At 41.5% G+C, this 22,707-nt stretch overlaps 1 protein-coding gene and 1 long non-coding RNA gene across 2 annotated transcripts in view; one reads left to right on the top strand and one right to left on the bottom strand.

Annotated features, from left to right (window-relative positions):
- The window catches only part of LOC121704901, a 589,105-nt gene that overhangs the window by 476,888 nt on the left and 89,510 nt on the right, over positions 1-22,707 (bottom strand). The window lies entirely within an intron of this gene.
- LOC121704724 lies at positions 16,134-20,528 on the top strand. Its single transcript, XR_006030628.1, has 3 exons — positions 16,134-16,257; positions 18,762-18,766; positions 20,518-20,528. It is a non-coding gene; the product is annotated as an uncharacterized LOC121704724 (long non-coding RNA).

Genomic DNA, 22,707 nt, shown 5'->3' with positions numbered 1-22,707 from the left:
TTATAAGTCTGTTCAGAGGGATTTCTATCTGTCCGAATGTCATTAGCTGATAGGTTCTGTTTTGAGGGTTTCCTGTCTGTTCAGTGGCATTCAGCTCATGAATTCTGTTCTGTGGGGTTCCTATCTGTCCAAATGTCACTGACTCATTTTGTTCTGTTCTGAGGGTTTTCTATCTGTTCAGTGGCATTCAGCTTATGAATTTTGTTCTGTGGAGTTCCTATCTGTCCGAATGTCACTGACTCATTTTGTTCTGTTCTGAGGGGTTTCTATCTGTTCAGTGGCATTCAGCTCATGAATTCTGTTTTGTGGGGTTCCTATCTGTCCAAATGTCACTGACTCATTTTGTTCTGTTCTGAGGGTTTTCTATCTGTTCAGTGGCATTCAGCTCATGAATTCTGTTTTGTGGGGTTCTTATCTGTCCGAATGTCACTGACTCATTTTGTTCTGTTCTGAGGGTTTTCTATCTGTTCAGTGGCATTCGGCTCATGAATTTGTTCTGTGGGGTTTTTATCTGTCTGAATGTCTCTGACTCATTTTGTTCTGCTCTGAGGGTTTTCTATCTGTTCAGTGGTATTCGGCTCATAAATCTTGTTCTGTGGGGTTTTCCGCCTAAGATATCTTTCTGCTGTGCTTTTACTAAACATGTGATTGAGGTGTCTGTGATTCCTTTAAAACATGGCCCTGCACCCAGTGATTAATGTGTCTGAGAGCCTCCAAATGACCCCTACCACTTAGCCCTAAATTGTACTGACCGTGGCATGCGTTCCCAAAGAAAAACAATCCTTGTTCTCCCAACATTGCATCCCTTGTTCTTCATCTGTATCCTTTTGCCCCTTTTGTTTTATTTTTATATATATATATATATATATACATATCTAATTCACTAATAACTAATAACATCATGATAGTACACAATTCAAAACATTTACACTTGTCCCTCCATGCTGTTTGCATATATCACATTAGGAGGACCAAATGCAAGATCAACATAATCATACACTGCACAGTGGTTAAAGACAATCATGACAATGGTGAGCAAGAGGTGTCAAAAGAAGTTCTCCAAAACATTAAAGTCAGTGTTAGCATGTGCTGCATCCAGTATCATTCCTACCATATCCAGACCCATGTATTTAATTACTTCATCTATTATTTTACTTGCTAGTCGGGTTTTGGCTTCTATGGTAAGGTCAGATTTCGGGTCTCCTCCGATATACTGAACTTTCACATCAAAATTTTCAGGCTGAGTTGTCACTCTGAATTGATACCCCTCTTCCACAAAAATTGCAACATCTGGTTCCTGAACGGCTGGGGGTTCAGATACATTCCCTTGCTCTTGCTCTTGCTCTTGTGCCCCTACATCATATGGAAATAAATCCTCCTCAAAATTTCCAAAGTCAGAGAAGTCACTACTCAAGTCAGGGTCAGAGTCAAAACATCCCTCTCCCAAGTCTGGTAATAGCCCCGCGGCAGGCACATCAGTGTTAGATTCTAATTCACTCAAGTTGTCTGTCGTCGAGTCTGGCAATGTTTGTGCAGTCGTCAGCAACTGAGGAATTGTTGGGAGAAAATCGAGGCGATCCTGTAACTCTGCCAAGTCAATTTTTCGCTCCCCGCGAAGTCTTTCGACAAGTTCTATAACTTCCCTGTAGCTTTCCTCATCTCCATAGTCGTCTGGGTCAGACATTTGAGTTTATTATTCACATACGAGGAAGAGGAAGGAAAATAAATATATATTTTTTTATGGTATAGGAATTTTTTATAGCTTTATTTATTTATTTATTATTTTACTGTTATTATTTATTTATTTATTTATTATTTTACAATGTGGGACCCCAGGTTTGTTACTGCCACTCACCCATTTTATCATTCCATGCACAAGGGCACCCTCACCCAGTCATTCATTTCAACACTCAATTACTTTCATCAATTCCTTATTAAGCTCAATCAAAAAATGGACAGGCGCTTTGCTTTTCTTTTTTCTATTAATGAGTATTCAAAATCCGTTCTACACTAATTTTTACACAGATATTTTTTAGGGCCGTACTCTTCTAATCAGTTGGATAATTCCATTTACTTTCAAATCGCACCAATCCAGTACAATATGAATCTATAAAAATTGAGAAGTTCTTATCGAGGATCACAGTAATTAGATAAAACATATATCTACAAGAATAAAATCCTTATTGAAGATCGCATTAATTCGATATTATGAAATAACAACATAACTTATCGGAAGTCGCATCCATTCCATAAAAATGCAATCCCTTGAAAATAAAATTCCCTATCAAAGATCGCATCAATTTGATAAAATGTAATTCCTTACAAATAACAAAATCACATGATCGAAAATTGCATTAATTCGATAAAAATGAAATTCTTTAAAAACAAAATTCCCTATCGAAGATCGCATCAATTCGATAAAAATGTAATTCCTCAAAAAATAAAATTCCCTATCGAAGATCGCATCAATTCGATATTAATGTAATTCTTAAAAAAGTAAAATTCCCTATCGAAGATCGCATCAATTCGATAAAAATGTAATTCCTCAAAAAATAAAATTCCCTATCGAAGATCGCATCAATTCGATATTAATGTAATTCCTTAAAAAGTAAAATTCCCCTATCGAAGATCGCATCAATTCGATAAAATGTAATTCTTAAAAAAGTAAAATTCCCTATCGAAGATCGCATCAATTCGATAAAAATGTAATTCCTCAAAAAATAAAATTCCCTATCGAAGATCGCATCAATTCGATATTAATGTAATTCTTAAAAAAGTAAAATTCCCTATCGAAGATCGCATCAATTCGATAAAAATGTAATTCCTTAAAAAGTAAAATTCCCTATCGAAGATCGCATCAATTCGATAAAAATGTAGTGTTTTTTTTTTTTTTTTTTTAAAAAAGGATAATAATTTGTCAGCAACCTCTCACCTCAGAATTCTCCTCTTTTTTTTTTTTTTAAATTCTTTATTTTTAGGATCAGGTGAACGCGCCCGTCCCGAGATTCAGCCAACCCCAATGACAAGTGATATTAAAAATAAAGCAAATATGCTCACCTTGGCGCCTTTGTCACCAGGGAAGGCCTCCTCCCAGGGCGAGACGCTTCCCCCGTCCTTCGCAAAATCTCGGTAGAACCTCCAAATATGTCGTGGAAAAAATCACTAACTTTTAACTCTAACTTAGCACTCTGAACAAAAAACCAGCGGAGAATGGTCTGAGATGAGAAGTGGCCGTTGTGGCCTTTTATTCACAAGTCCTCCTGGTACAGCTCTGAAAAATGCACAGAGACTAAGTGTCGCCAGGCAGGAGTTGCGAATGATGGATGTCCTCTGCAGCGGAGACCCACGACCCAGGCCTTGGGGAGAAGGTGCGCACGTTCTGAGGATTTTCCTCTTGGGGAAAGTTTTGTAAGTTATCAAAACACCTCCTTTTTTTCATATGGCCAACCCTGGCCGGGCGTCTGCCCCCTATGTAAATGGAAGACCCCCTTGTAGCCAATCAGTATACACTCAATAAATTATATTGGTGGATGAGCTCACCAAACTGTCACAAATATTATTAAATAATTTGCAGTAGGCCTGTGTCGTGTCTGCGCATGTGCACAACACCATCCTTCGACTTCCGCCTGACAACACATGGGATCTTCATGAAAATTCACCACACTGCCTCCAGAAAAGATTTCCTGCATGACAACAACAGCAACGGTGGAAACCATCTGGTATTTTTGTACATCTCCTCCTCAGACTTTGGTCACTGTGCACGTCTTGCACAGTAATACATAGCAGAGTCCTCCTCTGTCAGACCAGATATCTTCAGATATGACATGCTTTTGGAATTGTCCTTTGTTACGGTAGCACGCCCGTTCATTCCTGTTGCATACCATGTGTTCCCAGTGTTTGTATCGATGTGTCCAATCCAAGTGAGAGGCCCTCCAGCCAGTTGACGAACCCAACTCAAACCATAGCTACCAAAATCATAGTCAACAGCTTTACATGAGATGCTGAGTGTTTCACCAGGCCCTTTCTGGACGGGAACCAAGGTGATGGACTCCAGACCCTGGCAGTTTAGACCTAAATCAGCAAAAGTAACAGAACAATGGTTAGCGTAAAGAAAAACATCTAAATTATGTTTCTTTAATGACAGTTCATTTGATGTAGTAGTGCTATTCAGGCCATATCATGCACTCACAGGCTATGGTGCTGAGTAGCAGTATCAGTGAGAGTGTGTCCTTCATCCTGTGGGTGTTGATGTGAACTCAGCTGCAGCTCATAGTTCTGCAGCTCCTCATAAGTACTGATGGACACCCAGCACTGAGTTTGCATAATCATGGCAGGTGGGTGGGGATGCTGTGAGTATGCTGTGGAGGGGCCACTTTGTGTCTGAATTTCACATTGACTGTATTTTCTGTTGCAATAACAACAAAATTATTTTCACCTTTTATTTTTTGAATCTTGATTTTACATTCAATCTTGATTAGACACATATAATGAATTTGTTTGCATCACATCAATTTGCTTGGCCTACATGTCAGTTGCAGTTATTTCAAGCAGGATCTAAATCATTAGATTACTCATCCAATTGTAATATAACTTGGTTAACAAACATTTTTATGAACATTTGAGGTCAGTGACAATGCAACATCTGAGTTACACCGCTTCCATGACTAGAGACTAGAGAGAGAAGGGGAGAGAGGAGGGGGGCACCAGCGCAGGTATGGTCAGTGACCACCATCGCACGCGTGACTGGGGTGCCAGTCACACAAGGACTCAGCAGGGTGGTCCATTCCAAAAATACCTGAGGTGGGTGAAGTTCCACATCGCACCATACCTAACTATGGGAGGCAGTAAAGAGGTATGTTTTAAGTCTAGACTTAAAAATAGGGAGGGTGTCTGCCAGTGTTGTAGTCAAGTCACTATGCCTCGAGTCCGAGTCCAGGTTCGAGTCCCCAGTGTTCAAGTCCGAGTCAAGTCCAAGTCATTACAAAAAATTCCAAGTCAAGTCCGAGTCGAGTCCACTACTCATCCGAGTCAAGTCCGAGTCGAGTCCCTATTGATCAAGTCGAGTCCAAGTCCAGCACTAAAGTAAGCATAGCCTACATGTCGTTCCATTTTTTCCCATTGCAGATGAAATCCTTAAAAGCAAAAGCAAAACGGACAATCTTCTGTCTTGCCAAATTTCTTGCCAAACCCAATGTGTTGTATTTATTATATCGGAGAGAATACCATACCATAGCCATTCCATAGCCTATAGGCCTACTCATAATAAATGAGCAATCCACATCCCAATCATATAAGCCATTAAGTCACATTATGCTGTTACTGACTGCTGACAATTGTATAGGCAGTGTTGTAGAAGTTCATATTTCACAAGAGCTAGATGGACGTTGGAGTAGGCCTATTTTGTAAGAGGTAGTGTGGATCATAAAAGGGCCTCCCCCAGGCATTTTTTTTTTAAAATTCTGGCTGTTAAATACCCTACACAATTTTAGCGCAGTTTGGGAGGGACAGTGTTAACTTATATTTTCCCTCCTTATGTTTGACCTTTGACCCGGGGAGCGGATGCGCTGGGTGTTGTGTGGGATATGAGTTAGTTGGACCAGTGGCAGGTGAAATGGTAGCTACGGAGTTGCTCTGTACTGAACTGGAATAAAAGGTTAAAGTTATATAAACGTAGTGTTTATTGAATCTAACATTGGTAGCAGAGGATGGCTGCTAGTTACAAAGTTCCGCCGAAGTTTGACGAGACCCGGCCATACGAAAGTTGGAAAAATGAAATCAACGTCTGGACGCGGGTTACAGAACTCGACGAAAAGAAACATGCACTCGCTGTCGCCTTGGGGCTCCAAGGAAGAGCCCGGGAAACAGCCATGGAAATACCCGCAGCTGACTTGGACAGTGATACCGGTATGAATACGTTGTTAGCAAAACTAGATAGTGTGTTCCTAAAGGAGGAAAAAGACCGCGCATATGAAGCGTATTCCCATTTTGATAGCATTACAAAAGACAGTTCTTTGTCCATGTCGGACTATATAATTGACTTTGAGCAACGATATAACCGGATGAAAAAGTACCACATGACGTTACCCGATGCTGTGTTAGCATTTAAGCTCTTGGACACGGCTTGTCTGGATGTGAAAAACAGGCAACTTGCACTGACAGCGTGCACGGACTTAAAGTTCGCCGACATGAAGTCAGCACTTCAGAGGATTTTCGGAGGAAAAACGCCAGGCACGTCAAACGGAATACAAGTAAACCAGCAGGACGTGGCGTTCTTTACAGAGCAAAGAAAGCAAGGACGAGGACAACGGTACACGTTACAGACTGGACAACAGAGGCAGCCTTTACCAGGTACCAATCCACTGGATAAATTCGGTAAGAGATCAAGATGCGCCATCTGTCAGAGCACGTTTCATTGGGCTAAGGATTGTCCTCATAAGAAGAGTGAACATGTAAAGCTAACTGAAGAAGAAAATGTTGAGGAATGTAACATCACACTGTTTACAAAAGCCTCCATGTCTGACTCAGAAATCTTCTTGGTTGAATCCCTGGGGTCAGCTATTATTGACACTGCTTGTACTCGTACTGTATGTGGGGAGAAATGGCTGGAAAACTATGTGAAAGACCTCAGCACAGACCAAGTGAACAAGATGCTGCAAACTGAAATCCCCAGTTGCAGGCCATTTCGATTCGGAGATGGAAACTTAGTATATTCCACCAGAAAAGTGAAACTGCCTGCCAAAATAGGGCAGACAAAATGTCATGTTGAAGCTGAAGTGGTCAAAGCTGATATCCCACTGCTGCTGAGCAAAACATCTTTGAAGAAAGCAGGAACCATTTTGGACATGGAAAACGACCGAGCTGTGATGTTCAGACAACCTGTGCCTCTTGAATTCACTAGCTCTGGCCACTACTGTGTAGACATTAGAGACAAATATCCTAAAAAAGGTGAGATTGAAGATGAAGTCCTTACTGTGACAGAAAACATGTCCACTGATGAGAAACACAAAGTTCTCCTGAAGCTTCACAAACAGTTTGGCCATGCTTCTGCAGATCGTCTACAAAGGCTCATTCGTAGTGCAGGAAATGAGGATAAAGAATGTATTACTATTTTGCAACAAATAGTACAGGACTGTGACATATGCAAGAGGTACAGCAAGACAAAACCAAAGCCTGCTGCAGGTTTGCCCTTGGCCTCAGAGTATAATGAAACGGTAGCAGTGGACCTGCATGAGTTGGAACCAGGCGTATGGTACCTCCATATCATCGACCATTTCACGCGTTTCAGTGCTGGAAACATTGTGAAAACAAAGAAATCCTGTGAAATCGTCAACTCCTTCATTCACACATGGATAAGTGTACATGGCCCCCCACGGAGACTATACAGTGACAACGGTGGAGAATTCAATAATGAGGAAATCAGAGACATGGCAGAAAACTTCAACATTGAGACAAGAACAACAGCAGGATACAGTCCCTGGAGCAACGGCCTTCTGGAGAGGCACAATCAGACACTCACCGAAATCATCCAAAAAGTGAAACGGGAAAATGGATGTGACTGGCACACAGCTCTTGACTGGGCCCTTATGGCCAAGAACAGTATGCTTAGTGTTCATGGTTATAGCCCACATCAACTAGTATTTGGACAGAATCCTAACCTCCCCTCTGTATTAGTTGATAAGCTACCTGCCTTAGAGGGTACCACTGTAAGTGCTAGGGTAGGAGAACACATATCAGCTTTGCATGCTTCCAGGAAAGCATTCACTGAAGCCGAATGCTCAGAGAGAATTAGGAGGGCACTTCGCAAGCAGCTTAGACCTACAGATGACAAATATGTGACAGGGGACAGAGTATATTACAAACGAGCAGACTGCACTGAGTGGAAGGGACCAGGGGTGGTTATTGGTCAGGATGGAGCTGTTGTATTTGTAAGACATGGTGGTATTCTTGTTCGAGTGCATCACTCTAGGCTTTGTAAGGTGAACACACAGGAGCAGGACAAGCAGATTGCACAAGATGATGCTAACAGAAAAGCAGAAAGTGAGGAAGGCATGACAAACACTGCAGTAGACAGCTCAGATAGTGATCAGGATACTGACGATGAACAGGAGAACATCAGTGACATGGATGTGAATACAGGAGAAGTGTTGCACCCACCCATGACACAAACTAATGTGACACAAACTGACACAGAACACAGGGCCTGTGGTAACCCTGCCCCTTTTGCAGGTGTAAAGTTAAGAACAGGTCAGACTGTAACATTTGTGAGTAGAGATGATGGCATTCAACATACAGCCAGAGTTTTAGGCAGAGCAGGAAAAGTCACAGGAAAGAACAAAAACTGGTATAACCTACAGCATCTTGAACCTAATGGCTGTGAGGGACAAAAGGAGTCAGTTGATATGTCACATGTTGATAGTCTTAACATTGAGTCAGAAGACAGGGAGGTTGATGTACTCATAACAAAAGACATTTCATTTGATGTAGCAAAACAAGAAGAAATTAAGAATTGGCACAATAATGATGTGTTTGAGGAGGTTGAAAATGCAGGCCAAAAATGTGTCTCCACCAGATGGGTCTGTAGTCTCAAGGAAACTCCCAAGGGTATTGTGCCTAAAGCACGACTAGTTGCCAGGGGTTTTGAAGAGCTTAATATGCAAGAGTTACAGAAAGATTCTCCAACTTGTGCCTCAGAATCTCTTAGGCTATTGTTATCAGTAATCTGTCAAAACCAGTGGCAAGTTCATTCTATGGACATCAAATCTGCATTCTTGCAGGGCATGGAGCTCTCCAGGGATATTTATATCCGGCCCCCTCCTGAGGCAGGCAGTGAAAATGTAATATGGAAACTAAAGAAATGTGTATATGGTCTTGCTGATGCATCTCTATACTGGTATAACAAAGTCAAAGAAATCATGCTGGGCACAGGTGGTAAAATGTCGCAGGTGGATCCAGCCGTCTTTTTTTGGTTAGACAAGCAGTTTAAGGTTACTGGAGTACTTGCATGCCATGTAGATGATTTTCTTTGGGCAGGCTCGCAAGATTTTTCAACAAATGTGATTCCCCTACTGAAGTCTGCATTCCATGTAGGGCGCGAGGAGCATGAGCATTTCTGCTATGTAGGGATGGATTTTGCTACTGTTAATGGTGTAGTTCAGGTACATCAGCACAGTTACATTGAGAATTTACAACCTCTTCACATGCAACCAACACGTGCTATACTGAGGGATGCCCCCCTTAATGACACTGAGAAAGAGCAGCTTAGGTCAAAAATAGGACAGATCCTATGGGTTGCCAAGCAGACCAGACCAGATGTTATGTTTGACTCATGTAGTTTAGCATCTAATATCAAAAATGCTACGGTGCAGTCTATGCATGAGGTAAATAAAATCATCCGTAAGCTGAAGTCAGAAAGGGTGACCCTCAAGTTTCAGCATTTAGGAGACAATGATGTTCTCAACCTGGTTGTTTTCAGTGATGCTTCTCTTGGTAATCTTCCAGATGGTGGTACACAGGGGGGGACATTGATAGTTCTTATGGGAGAAAGAGGGAAGTTTTCTCCTCTCTGTTGGCAATCCAAGAGAATTAGACGTGTTGTACGAAGCACTCTTGCAGGAGAAACACTTGCTATGTCAGATGGTATAGACAATGCTATTTTTCTTGCAACTCTTATGTCTGAGCTCACCACTGGTAATGCTGAACTGAATGCTCCTTCACTGGTCTGTGTGACTGACAATCGATCTCTGTTCGATGCCCTTAAGTCAACTAAACAGGTCACAGAGAAGAGACTCAGGTTGGACATAAGCAGCATTAAGGAACTTATACAAAGCAAGAAAATCAAAGAGATGCTCTGGTCTGACACAAAAGGCCAACTCGCTGACTGTCTCACCAAAAAGGGAGCATCGGCTCTGGTGCTTTTGAAAGCTCTAAGTGAAGGACTGTGGAATCTGTGGTGAAAACTTTGTTTGCGTTAATATGTTCATATTTTGTCAAACTTACTCTGAATGTATCAGGATGTCTTTTTTTTGTTTTATAGTCATTGGATGACTTTGTATGTTTATTTGAAATCTTGACAGGTATTACTTTTACATTGTTTTATTATTTCACATAAAAAGGATAGGGAGATTGTTAACTTATATTTTCCCTCCTTATGTTTGACCTTTGACCCGGGGAGCGGATGCGCTGGGTGTTGTGTGGGATATGAGTTAGTTGGACCAGTGGCAGGTGAAATGGTAGCTACGGAGTTGCTCTGTACTGAACTGGAATAAAAGGTTAAAGTTATATAAACGTAGTGTTTATTGAATCTAACAGACAGAAACAGAGCAGGGTCCGTCTTAGCTTCTTTCTGACTCCCGTGACGTGAACACTGGCTACCTGCAACTGCATAATGCTATCACTTCACTGACACTATGGAGACATATTTCAAGTCAACAATAGAGATGAAAACTAGCTTTCGGTTAACGGAGATGCAGATCATCTGCCTAATTATTTCTTTGCGCAACAGGCCACATTCTAAGTTCATTTCAGCGAGATGAGTGAAATAAATGTTTTTTTAAGCTGCCATTGCCATAGGCTACTATTTGCTACGATATTCACCTGTTAGAAATAGAACAAGTTGCTATTTCCTTTTTTTTTCGTGCAGTGGATTAGGCTATAAAATCGCTCGTTTGAACAGTAACACTAATCCACTTCATTCATGGTTTTAAATATAGTTGTTTCTGGCCTACCCACGAGAGGTTCAGTTTGTCAGTTTCACTTGCACAGATACGTAGGCCTACATTTGCCACTATACATCAGGGGTGGGCAACTAATTTCCCCAAGGGGCCGCATGACAAACTGGGACTGTTGAGGAGGGCCGGACCCAAAATACCGAACTCAAGTCTGAACTCAATTCTGTTCAATTCTATTCTGTTCTTGTATAACATTAAGTAAATCATATGGTTTTGATTGCTACTCGTAAGAACAGATGGAAAATGTAAGGGAGACAAAGGAAAAACGGCAATATTTAATATATGTCCAGTATTTAATCCTCATTCTCGAAAATAATTTTTTGACATTGACATGTTTTTTTTTTTTTTTCAGTTTTCAAAGACTGATATAAAAAAGTAGTACAATATCTATATAATTAGTCTAGCTAGGCCATGAAAATGTGAGTCATTAAGACCATAGGCCTATGCCACCATTTCATCAACAATATTTCATCATTAAATCATTACCACCATTAAATTAACTCTATGCATAATTAGACTATGAAAATGTGGAGCAGACAATAGTAGGCTGTCAGTAGTTAATCAACATGCACAAAGAAAACTATTTTGAAAATGTAGGCTATGTTTTTGCTTTAACTTTATACACAAAACTGTGATTGGTCAACTCGCCCTGTGTGATGAGCCGGCTGCTTCAAGCAACCTGTGGGTAGTAGCATCATACTAGTCGCTAACATAAGCTTTGCAAATAAACTCGGACATATTTTGGTTACCATGACGGGGTTATCCGATTGTAAACTGTCTATCTGTCAGTAACGTTTTGAAATGAACACTTCGTATCGCCAACGAGCAGCAGCAGGAGTTAGACATTCTAACAACCGTTGCGGTGGTGAGCGACGCAGACACAGGAGACACAAAACTTTGAAAGGTTTACGCCGACGTAAAGGCAACTGTTGTCGACGCAGAAGCATAAATTCTATTCACCAGCACATCAGCGAGGGTGTTTACGTTGTATGCATCCACGCACACATGTATGGGCGTACAAATAGCAGTCGCTTTCAAAATAAAAGCAACGATATTGATTTGCGTGCATTATCTCTATGATAGGCTCTTGACTACTGTTTTTTCACGGACCTTACGCGGGCCGGTCAGGGAAAGCCAAGGGGGCAGGCGAACGTTCGGAGAACGTAGACACTATGGCGGATCTGAGGCTAAATAGTAGACCTGTTCACCTAGCCATCCCCATTGAACCCCATTCAATTTTGGCGCCACTTTGACATCAAATAACATTACAGCTGAAGTGTTTTAAGCATTTATATTAACTTTTTCTATTTTCGGAGTAATACAACATTGTGTGATTGGCGTCATAACCTCGTAACTGACTTACCGGCTGAGTAATAAACTTTTTTCCGAAATCAATGCTAAAGTGACGTAATAAGCATACAACCAGAGCGGGTGAAAGCGTCGCACAGGAGCAAAATAACCGTATTCTCTGGATAAGAACGAAAGCATCGGAGCACAACATTTCAGCGAAGTTTTGATGGATTGACAGTAGCCTAGGCTATGAATGTGGCGAGTGCTGTTTATATTAAATCACATTTATCTGCGAACAACTAGGACATTTAGAACAGTAATGTAGACATGGTGGTAACGAAGTAAGTGGCTACATACTGTATGAATGCTGTCATTTTGTTAACATTACTGTTAAGGAGATGCTGTAGGCAAAGGCTATATTTCAACCTCGTTAGTGTAGTAAAAAAAAATCAGAACTATTCACAAGGTTTCTGGGCAGCATATTTATGTTCTGTTAGCAAGCGAACTTCTCATGACTACCGACAAAGTAGCCTACTGCCAGCTGACGAAGCTCTCATTTTATAACATTACTGAGAGACAGGCACTGTACAATCAAGAAATCTTGCCACTGAATCCAAAACTATGTTAAACATTATGTACAAAGCTTAGGCTACAGTGGACTAGCATGTTGCAGGGGCTGCTAAAAACACAGAGAAACGCTGAAAACTCGGCCAATCACAGCCCTTGCTGTCGAATGCGCCGTCCGGTTCGACCGTGGAACGCCACAGCAGACTATGCTGCCCCCAAGCGGCTGCAGTTGTACTTACATTTCACCCAGCTGCGTGAATCACCTTGATCGTGAATGAAGTGTCAATTTTTAACTGGGACCCACTGTACCCAATCTCTCGGTGCAGCTATCACAAGAGTTACACGAGTCAGACTACGTGCCTACGTTACATTTACGTCCCCTGGGCCTGCGTAGAAAGCCTCGTCGACCAACAGGAAACGGTTGAAATTTGCTTCACCCGCCTCGATTGACGTCTACGTGATGACTCTGTCCATATCTTTTACTGTCTATGGGGAAAGCCCACGGGCCGGATGTGGCCCGCGGGCCGTATGTTGCCCATGTGTGCTCTACATGGACACTCTACTAGGCAATTTAATGTTATGCTTCTATATTTTATGACACCAAAATTAAGAAGTAGGCCTATGCTATATCTTGATCGGAGAAAACTTTTAGTTTATTTTTCTTTCATCCGATAATAGCCTGCTGCCAATTAACAGACAGAAGCAAGGCAGGGCACGCCCCAAATGAAAATGAACTAGATGTACTGCAGAGCGGTACAAAATATGACCGCCGCCCAGTCCAGCACATTTTTTCCACAAAAATAAATCACGCTGAAAGGGATATATGATTCTAACTGTCTCACTAAGTTGCATTATGCACACTCAATTCTCACTGGTATCTGCTAGACAACAAGTACCAAATGATTAGTTCATAGATTTCAGATGTAAAATTCATTTTATACAACCCCACCCCCATCTTGCCTGTTCATTCTGAATTCTCTGAATTCTGAGAAATTCTTGAATTGTGTGCATGTCTGCGTGTACATGTTTATGTTTGTGTGTGTGTGTGTGTGTGTGTGTGCCTGTGTATGTGCCTGTGTGTGTGCATGTGCATGCATGCGTACATATGTCTACTGTGTGTGTATGTCATACATATGATTACTGTGAATGTATGTGTGTGCATGTGTATCTGTTTATGCACATGTGTGCATATGGAATGGGTTAACATGACCCCTGGAGGCAAACATACGAAAAAATTGGTCATCCTAGGCCCTACGGTTCTCAAGATATTCACAGAAAACTCTGCTGGTATACGGTCACTAAATGTACACATAAATTATTTTATTGTAAGGCCCCCCATGAACGAATGTTCACAAAACTTGGCATGCATTCGGAGGGTGTCATAATGATCCTACACTTTCATTCAATTTTGTTCAGTTTTGACCATGTCAGCCAGAGATATTGTGATGAAAACACCTAATTTTTTGCTTTTTTTTTACTAGGTGGCGCTGTACATGAAAAAAGTGGTAATGGGATGGGTTGACATGGCCCCTTAAGACCAACATACAAAAAAAGGTGGTCCTCCTAGGCCCTACGGTTCTCGAGATATTCACAGAAAACTGTCTCCGGCCACCTACAGGCCAGTTACACAGTGTATAGTAACATAAATTAATTTATTGTGTGGCCCCCCATGAACGGAATCCCACGAAACTTGGCGTGCATTCAGAGGGTGTCATAATGATCCTACACTTCCAATTTCGTGCAGTTTTGACTTTGTTAGGTCACAGATACCTGTGATTACAACACCTCATTTTTACTTTTTTGTGTTTAACTAGGTGGCGCTATACATGAAATGAGTGGTTATGGAATGGGTTGACATGGCCCCTTGAGATCAACATACAAAAAAAAAGGTGGTCCTCCTAAACCCTACGGTTCTCGAGATATTCACAGAAAACTGTGTCTGCCATACCCTCCTTTCGGGGGTTCCAGTCCAGTGGGGGGGCTACAGATCAAAACGAAAAACGATGGTTCCATGCTATCCATGTGGGGTTACATGCCCACCAAGTTTCGTGTACCCCGGTCTTTCAGTGTCCCAGGAATCCTTGACGGAAATTTGGCCATGTGAAAAATAAAAAAAAATAAAAATCTGACTAAACCTATATGACCGGTGGTCATAATGAATGGAACCTTGCTTCTCGCGTCACACCAAGTCACGATGATCAGCTGTGCAGCAGCAGTGTGTGATGTTTAGCCTAGGCTGAGTGTAATCTTAGGTAATGTCATGTCATGTATGAGAACTAATATTGCCTGGCAATACTACATTGAAATAGCGGCGGCCATGTCTCTAGGCATTATGGTGTTAAAGTTAACGTTAGTTTGCTTTGCATGTGAACATGATGTGACTTGCAGTGTATGACACGAAGCAGTAGCCTAACATTCCCTTGAACTAAAATTAGTATTACAAATAATTTAGATATTAAAATCATATAGCAAATTATAGCCTAATGATATATTACAAAAAAAAGTCGAGTCCTCGACGAGTCATCGCGAGTGCGAATACACGAGTCCAAGTTCGAGTCATTCAGTGCTCAAGTCCAAGTCAAGTCACGAGTCTAAATTTAGCTAATGACTCGGACTCGAGTTCGAGTCTCGGACTCGAGGACTACAACACTGGTGTCTGCTAGTCGAATTGAGGAAGGGAGATTATTCCAGAGGAGGGGTACATGATAGCTGAAAGCTCTGCCTCCTACTGTAGTTTTTGAGATTCTTGGAATTACAAGATGGCCAGTATTCTGTGATCGTAGCGGTCTCAGTGGGTTATATGGGACTAGGAGATCTTTAATACAGTATATTCTGGTGCCTGGCCATTAATGGCTTTGTATGTTAGAAGTAATATTTTGAAGTCAATGCGACTTTTAACAGGCAGCCAGTGTAGAGATGCCAGGATAGGGGAAATATGTTCATATTTTTTAGTTCTAGTGAGTGTGCGAGCAACTACATTTTGTATAAGTTGTAAGCTCTTTAGACAGGTGTTATTGCAGCCAGCGTATAGAGCATTGCAATAATCAATCCTTGAGGTGACAAAAGCATGGATTGCTTGCCAGATGCTTCTCAGCATCTGGACTTCCTTATCTTTGAAATGTTCCTTAAATGATAAAATGAAGTTTTGGTAATCTGTTTTATGTGATTACTTAGTGATAGGTCTTGGTCAATTGTAACTCCTAGATTTTTAACACTTGTGGATGAGGATAGTCAAAGATCAGTAAATGTAGCCTGTGATGAGGATAGGATATCCCTCATCTTTTTAGGACCTAAAACCATGACTTCTGTTTTACCGGAGTTCAAAAGCAGGAAATTATTTGTCATCCATGTCTTTATGTCTCTTATACATGTGTCAAGTTTGGCTAATGGAGTTAATTCGTCAGGTTTTATGGAAAGGTATAGTTGTGTATCGTCTGCATAAGAATGAAATTGAATGCCATGTTTCCTAATTTCAGAGCCTAGGGGAAGCATATTGAGGCACTCAATAGTTTACCATAGTCTGGGTAGACGGTTTATTGGGAACCTGTACAAATTGTCTGCGGTTAGAAAGGTATGATCTAAACCAAGCGAGTGCTGAGTCTTTAATGCCTATCAAATGTTCAAGCCTGTGGAGTAGTATGTTGTGGTCTATGGTGTCAAAGGCAGCACTGAGGTCCAGGAGGACCAATATTGATATATGTCCATTATCGGCAGCGATGAGGAGGTCATTAAAAACTTTAACTAAGGCTGATTCAGTACTGTGGTGAGCTCTGAAACCAGACTGATATAATTCTTGGATTTTATTCTGATGCAAGAAGGCACCAATTTGTTTGGACACTATTTTTTCTAGTATTTTTGACAAAAAAGGGAGATTAGATATAGGCCTATAGTTGGCCAGGTTATTAGGGTGAAGGGTAGGTTTTTTGAGGGATGGCTTAATAACAGATAACTTAAACGACTGTGGTACATGCCCTGATAGCAGTGAGTTATTTATAATCTGGAGCAAAGCATTATCCAAGAAAGGGAGAGCAGTCTTCAGAAGATGGATAGGAATAGGAACCTAGTAGACTACTGTAGTTGTAGATTTTGATAAGGAAATTGTGGAAGTGAGGACTAATATGTCGATAGGTGTAAATGAATTCAACGTTGTTCGTCTCATCTGTGATTCAATTATGTTTTTGCGTCCGTTCAGCAATGGAGTATGAATATTTGGCGAGACTGATTGGTTATTAATCTTATCTCTAATTGTTTAAATTTTGTCATTGAAAAAGTTCATTAAGTCATTACTGTTTAGGCATATAGGGATAGATTCGGTTACTTCGTTGTGGCTCTTCGTCAGGCGGGAGATTGTGGTAAAGAGAAATTTTGCATTATTTTTGTTTTCTTCAATCAGCGAGGAATAGTAGGTTGACTTAGCCTCGTTGAGTGCTTTTTTGTAGGTGATAAGGCTATCTTTCCATGCTTGGCAAAAAAATTCCAATTTAGTGGTACGCCAAGTTTACGCGCTGTTTGTTTGAGGGTTTTTGTCTGTGTGGTATACCATGGAGCACGCCTTACTTGTTTTCTTATTCTCTTTTTGAGTGGTGCTACTGAATCAAGGGTTGAGCGTAATGAGTTCATCACATTATCAGTTAACAAGTCGACCTCGGCTAGATTAAGGAAAGGGCCTTCTGATACCACATAAAGTTATCTATGAAGCCCACATTGTTATTGGCACACCACTTTGACAGCCATCGGTTGAGGTCTGAAATTCTGCTGTAATTAATGAATAGATTAAAGTCTGTCTTGAATATCTCAGTATTTTCTGTTATATTTTTACAATTATCACACTCAAGGTTTTTGTTAGTCCCAACAGTTGTGTTGTATCACAGTGACTATACCGGGCACAGTAGTACACAGCTGTGTCTCCAGCCTGTAGATTCTGGCCCTGTAGAGTCACTGTGTTACTGGACGTGTCTCTGGAGATGCTGAACTTGTTTTTCAGGGCATTGTTTTCATATTTGCTTTCTTCATAGTAGAGCATGTTGATCCACTCTAGAGGTCTCCCTGCTGCCTGACGGATCCAGGCTGTTCCATAGTAGCTGCTATCTGTAATGGAAGCTCCAGTCACTTTGCAGGTAACAGTCAGAGACTCTCCTGGCTTTACCATGATGGAGCTGGGCTGAGTGTGTTCAATAGCACAATCTACCCCTGAAAAACAAAACAGCACCCAACATTTGAACAAATAAAACACATAAAAATACAAGTTATGTTCAAAGTACTTATGTTCAAAGAATAAGTCATTAGACCCACATGTCACCACCAGTATAAGCATCAGGAAACATGTTTGTGTTGAGGAGGCTGATGTGAGTGGCATGGCTCGGGCGTGCTCCATGATCTGATGAAGAAATGAAAGTCACACAGAGTATTTATACATGGAAGATGGAAGGTGGAATTTGCATTCAGATGTATTGCATATACATTTTTATTGTCTGTAAAAGGTGTTGGTGTCATGGGTCATGGAAAGGACGTACTGTTGTGTTATACCTCCCCCTACTGACTAAAAGAGTTGTGTTTTTATGTAACAACACAAAATATACACAGGATTGGTACTGAAGCACAAGAATGAAAATATTTAAAATCAGGGTCAGAAAAAAATCATACACATTATAATTTGATGCCATACTATTTGGACTGGGTACTAAATGTGATACCTATATTAAATTGTTATCTGCGTTGAACTAATCCATGGGTTTAATGTGATTCGCTGTAGTAATGCATTCATTTCCCATTGCGTATTTCACATCAGTAAAGTGTATTTAGCAGACAGTCTGGTATTGATGGGCTGACTGACTCTGTTATATCTGACAGCTGAAGTGGAATGTTAAAAGAAAACAATCCCAATCCACACTGACTCTCATCAACCATCTTTCTTGGTTCCTTTAAAATTAAAAAGTGACCAGTGACCTGGAGAGACTGACTGAAAGGAATAGATGTAAAATTCCTCTTGATAACAGAGTGAATGAGGAAGAGAACAAATCACCATGATGTGCAGCTTGATATTATTTAAGAACAGCAACCAGGTTTTATATGCAGATTTGTTTTTCTTATATCATAAGCTCCAAGTGTCTTTTGTTCTTTGGATTTTTCTTTTTTTTAAATGTTGAATTGCTTTGATGTACTGCATATAACTCTCAGGTTGGGTTTGAAGGAAACGTGTGTCTCACCTCAGGATGTCAGGTCTGCAGTTTCATTCAGACATAGAACATTTAACTATTTATACTATAATAATCACATGCAGTAAGAAAAAATAAATGAATTTGTCAAATGTTCAATATGCTTTTGTATGTGTTTCCATTTAGGCAAGACAACTGTGATTGTGATGTTGATGCTGTAAGAGCCGTGTCTGCCTCCAGAAAAGATTTCCTGCATGACAGCAACAGCCACAGTGGAAACCATCTGGTGTTTTTGTACATCTCCTCCTCAGACTTTGGTCACTGTGCACGTCTTGCACAGTAATACATAGCAGAGTCCTCCTCTGTCAGACCAGATATCTTCAGATATGACATGCTTTTGGAATTGTCCTTTGTTACGGTAGCACACCCGTTCATTCCTGTTGCATACCATGTTTCCCCAGTGTCTGTTCTGATGTGTCCAATCCAAGTGAGAGGCCCTCCAGCCGGTTGACGAACCCAACTCAAACTATAGCTACCAAAATTATAGCCAACAGCTTTACATGAGATGCTGAGTGTTTCACCAGGCCCTTTCTGGACAGGAACCAAGGGGATGGACTCCAGACTCTGGCAGTTTAGACCTAAATCAGCAAAAGTAACAGAACAATGGTTAGCGTAAAGGAAAACACGTAAATAATGTTCCTTTAATGACAGTTCATTTGATGTAGTAGTGCTATTCAGGCCATATCATGCACTCACAGGCAATGGTGCTGAGTACCAGTATCAGTGAGAGTGTGTCCTTCATCCTGTGGGTGTTGATGTGAACTCAGCTGCAGCTCACAGTTCTGCAGCTCCTCATAAGTACTGATGGACACCCAGCACTGAGTTTGCATAATCATGGCAGGTGGGTGGGGATGCTGTGAGTATGCTGTGGAGGGGCCACTTTGTGTCTGAATTTCACATTGATTGTATTTTCTGTTGCAATAACAACAAAAGTATTTTCACCTTTTATTTTTTGAATCTTGATTTTACATTCAATCTTGATTAGACACATATAATGAATTTGTTTGCATCACATCAATTTGCTTGGCCTACATGTCAGTTGCAGTTATTTCAAGCAGTATCTAAATCATTAGATTACTTATCCAATTGTGTAAAATAATTTGGTCTGTTAACAAACATTTTTATGAACATTTGAGGTCAGTGACAATGCAACATCTGAGTTACACCGCTTCCATGACTAGAGACCAGACCATCATAACCCAGACCAGTAGTAACCAAACATTCACTCACGCAGGAACCGTGACTTATTACTCTGTGGGATCGCGTCCAAACACACACAATACAGTGGCAATGCAAAGGGATCCCATCCCCATTAAACAGGTCATGCTGTCCATAAAAAGTATACCAAAACCCCACATACCAAGGAGGGCAGGGGGGAATTATACATAACTGGATGGGTGGTTAATGTGTTCAGAATTGACATACTCCTCAGGTGTTTGTGTATACCACAGAAATCAAGCCTCAGAGTTCCCAGCTCCAAAGACTCTCTGAGAAAAAGAGTTCCTTGCAGCTGCTCAACAAATTTCACTCACAGACAGTCCCCTGTGGTGTGCGCATGAGGATGACACTCCCCTCCATGGGTGTAGGTTTAGGGGGACGCTAGGTAGGCTACTAGTCCCCATCAATATTTTGAGATGACAAAATTGTCCCTACCAATATTTTAGCGAACTCCTTTGTGCTTTTTGGACCGATTCCGACGACCAGGACAACAGTAAAAGAAAACACTGTAATTTGACTGGCTGAAACAGAAGGCGGGTTATTCGTCTTATTCACCCGGAGGCCAGAACGAGGCTACAGGGTACACTTGCCATTACACCTCAGTCCAGCAGATGATGTTGGTAATGCACTGTTTGCAAACTGCCAAACTTGCAAACAGCAAATGGTGGCATTACTACCATCTGTTAGCCTGACGTAGTCATACTCAATTTTAGTCAGAATATGAGTCTGATACTGCTCCATTGGGACATAATTATGGGGCGTGTTTCAACCGATACAGGGGGGGAATGCCTCTGCACTCAATTGGATAGACCTAACCAATCAGAGCAACGAAATAGCTTACCATGAGGTGTAGGAAGAAAACACACGAACCATCCTTCTTCTCCACAAATGCCTTAACATTGTTTTCTTGTCTTTTGTAAAAGTTAGTGGCGTCAATAACTCCTAGCCTACAACACGCATTAGTGAAATCTAAGAGATACGTAGTAGGGTAAGCTATTAGGAAAAAAATGATAGCCTATATCCCCTCCGTTTTTAATACTGTTTAACACTGATATGCTACAAACATGTTAAACAGCTGGGAAAGGCTGTCGCAAATCCCTCGAACAGGAGGTCAATCAGAGATTTCAAATGAACGAGGGAACATGTCGCAATGCAACAGTGCTGTTTTCCCTTGATGAAAGTGAAACCACGAGTTTTCCCACATCTCAACTTTGGCCAAAGTTTTCAGAATTAATCGTTTTCAGTGATAAAACCTCATTAAATAATATGCATTTTCCATATGGGGTCTTAAAAGCCATGTTTCTTTCTAGCCACAGCGTTTTTGTTTCAAACATAAGCCTAATCTAAGTGTGCTCAGATGACGTGATAGACCAGGCACTGTTGCTCACCTGTCCATCATCATAAAGCCTGATTTGATTGGTCCGCCCGATCTAGGGCAAGCATACTTGCTCCACAATGGAGCAATGCCAGACCGAACTTCCCGACCTCAAATGTTGTGGGCGGGACTAAGTTCGGAATGGCACCCAGGCTAACCATCTGTTGGACTGAGGTGTAATGGCAATGTTCCCTGTAGCCTCGTTCTGGCCGCTGGGTGAATAAGTCAAATTTGACCCGCACAAGAGTGTCAAAGCCTACTTCATAGCCTACTTCACTTTGTGGTGGCACTGGCAGACATGCGAGCAGGTGTGTCGAGTTGGCTAAGTTATCAGCGCTGTCACTGCCACCTGCTGTTTGGAATTGAGAATTACAGGGGATGTATTTGTATGGCACACAGAGCCTTTCTGTCACTGTGGTATCTTGCACAGTAATACACAGCAGAGTCCTCTGCCCTCAGACCAGACAGTTTCAGGTACACCATGCTGCTGGGGTTGTCTCTGGTGATTTCTATCCGTCCTTGGACACTGTTGGCATACCTGGTGCCACCTAACCTGACTCTCGCCAGATGAATTTCGTTCCGCCTAGCTCCACTCATCCATCTGGGACCAATCCATTGGAGTGTTGCTTCAGAAGGCTGGGCCTAATCAAAAAATGCTTGCATATGATTGAATAAGCCACTTGTCCGTCATCTATTGACGTGCTACTTCAACCACTCACATCGAAGCCAACCCGTGACGCTGATAACAGTCTCACAGTCGCTTCTACGCTATGTCACATCTATGAAACTCCCGCCCTGCATCCTGATTGGCTCTACCATAAAATCTGGTGCAGAAATCACTCTCAACGGAAGAGGTCCCAGATGAATGTGAGTGAAGCTAGGCAGAGCTAAGCGGAACGAAATTCATCTGGCAAGAGTCAGGTTAGGTGCCACAAGCATCGTGCCAAATAGCACCCATCCACTCCAGTGCTTTCCCAGCAGGCTGTCTGATCCAGTCCATGCCATAATTCCCAAAAATAAACCCAGATCCTTTACAGGAGAAACTGAGAGTGTCACCGGGTTTCTTCAGCACTGCACTGGAGGGAATGGACTCCATGTTTTCACTTTTCACCACTGCTGAACAAAAACAAGAGGCACATGAATCAGACTACATCTCTAGTACTAATCTGAAAAGGGATTTGATATTCACTGCAACTCACAGGCTATGGTGCTGAGTAGCATCAGTAAGAGTGTGTCCTTCATCCTGTGGGTGTTGATGTTAACTCAGCTGCAGCTCACAGTTCTGCAGCTCAGTTCTTGCATAATCATGGCAGCC

Source organism: Alosa sapidissima, chromosome 3 (genome assembly GCF_018492685.1).
Source record: "Alosa sapidissima isolate fAloSap1 chromosome 3, fAloSap1.pri, whole genome shotgun sequence".
In the NCBI taxonomy this organism is placed as follows: domain Eukaryota; kingdom Metazoa; phylum Chordata; class Actinopteri; order Clupeiformes; family Clupeidae; genus Alosa; species Alosa sapidissima.
Note: the sequence above shows the minus strand (reverse complement) of the source record. Positions and strands in the feature narration are given on the sequence as shown.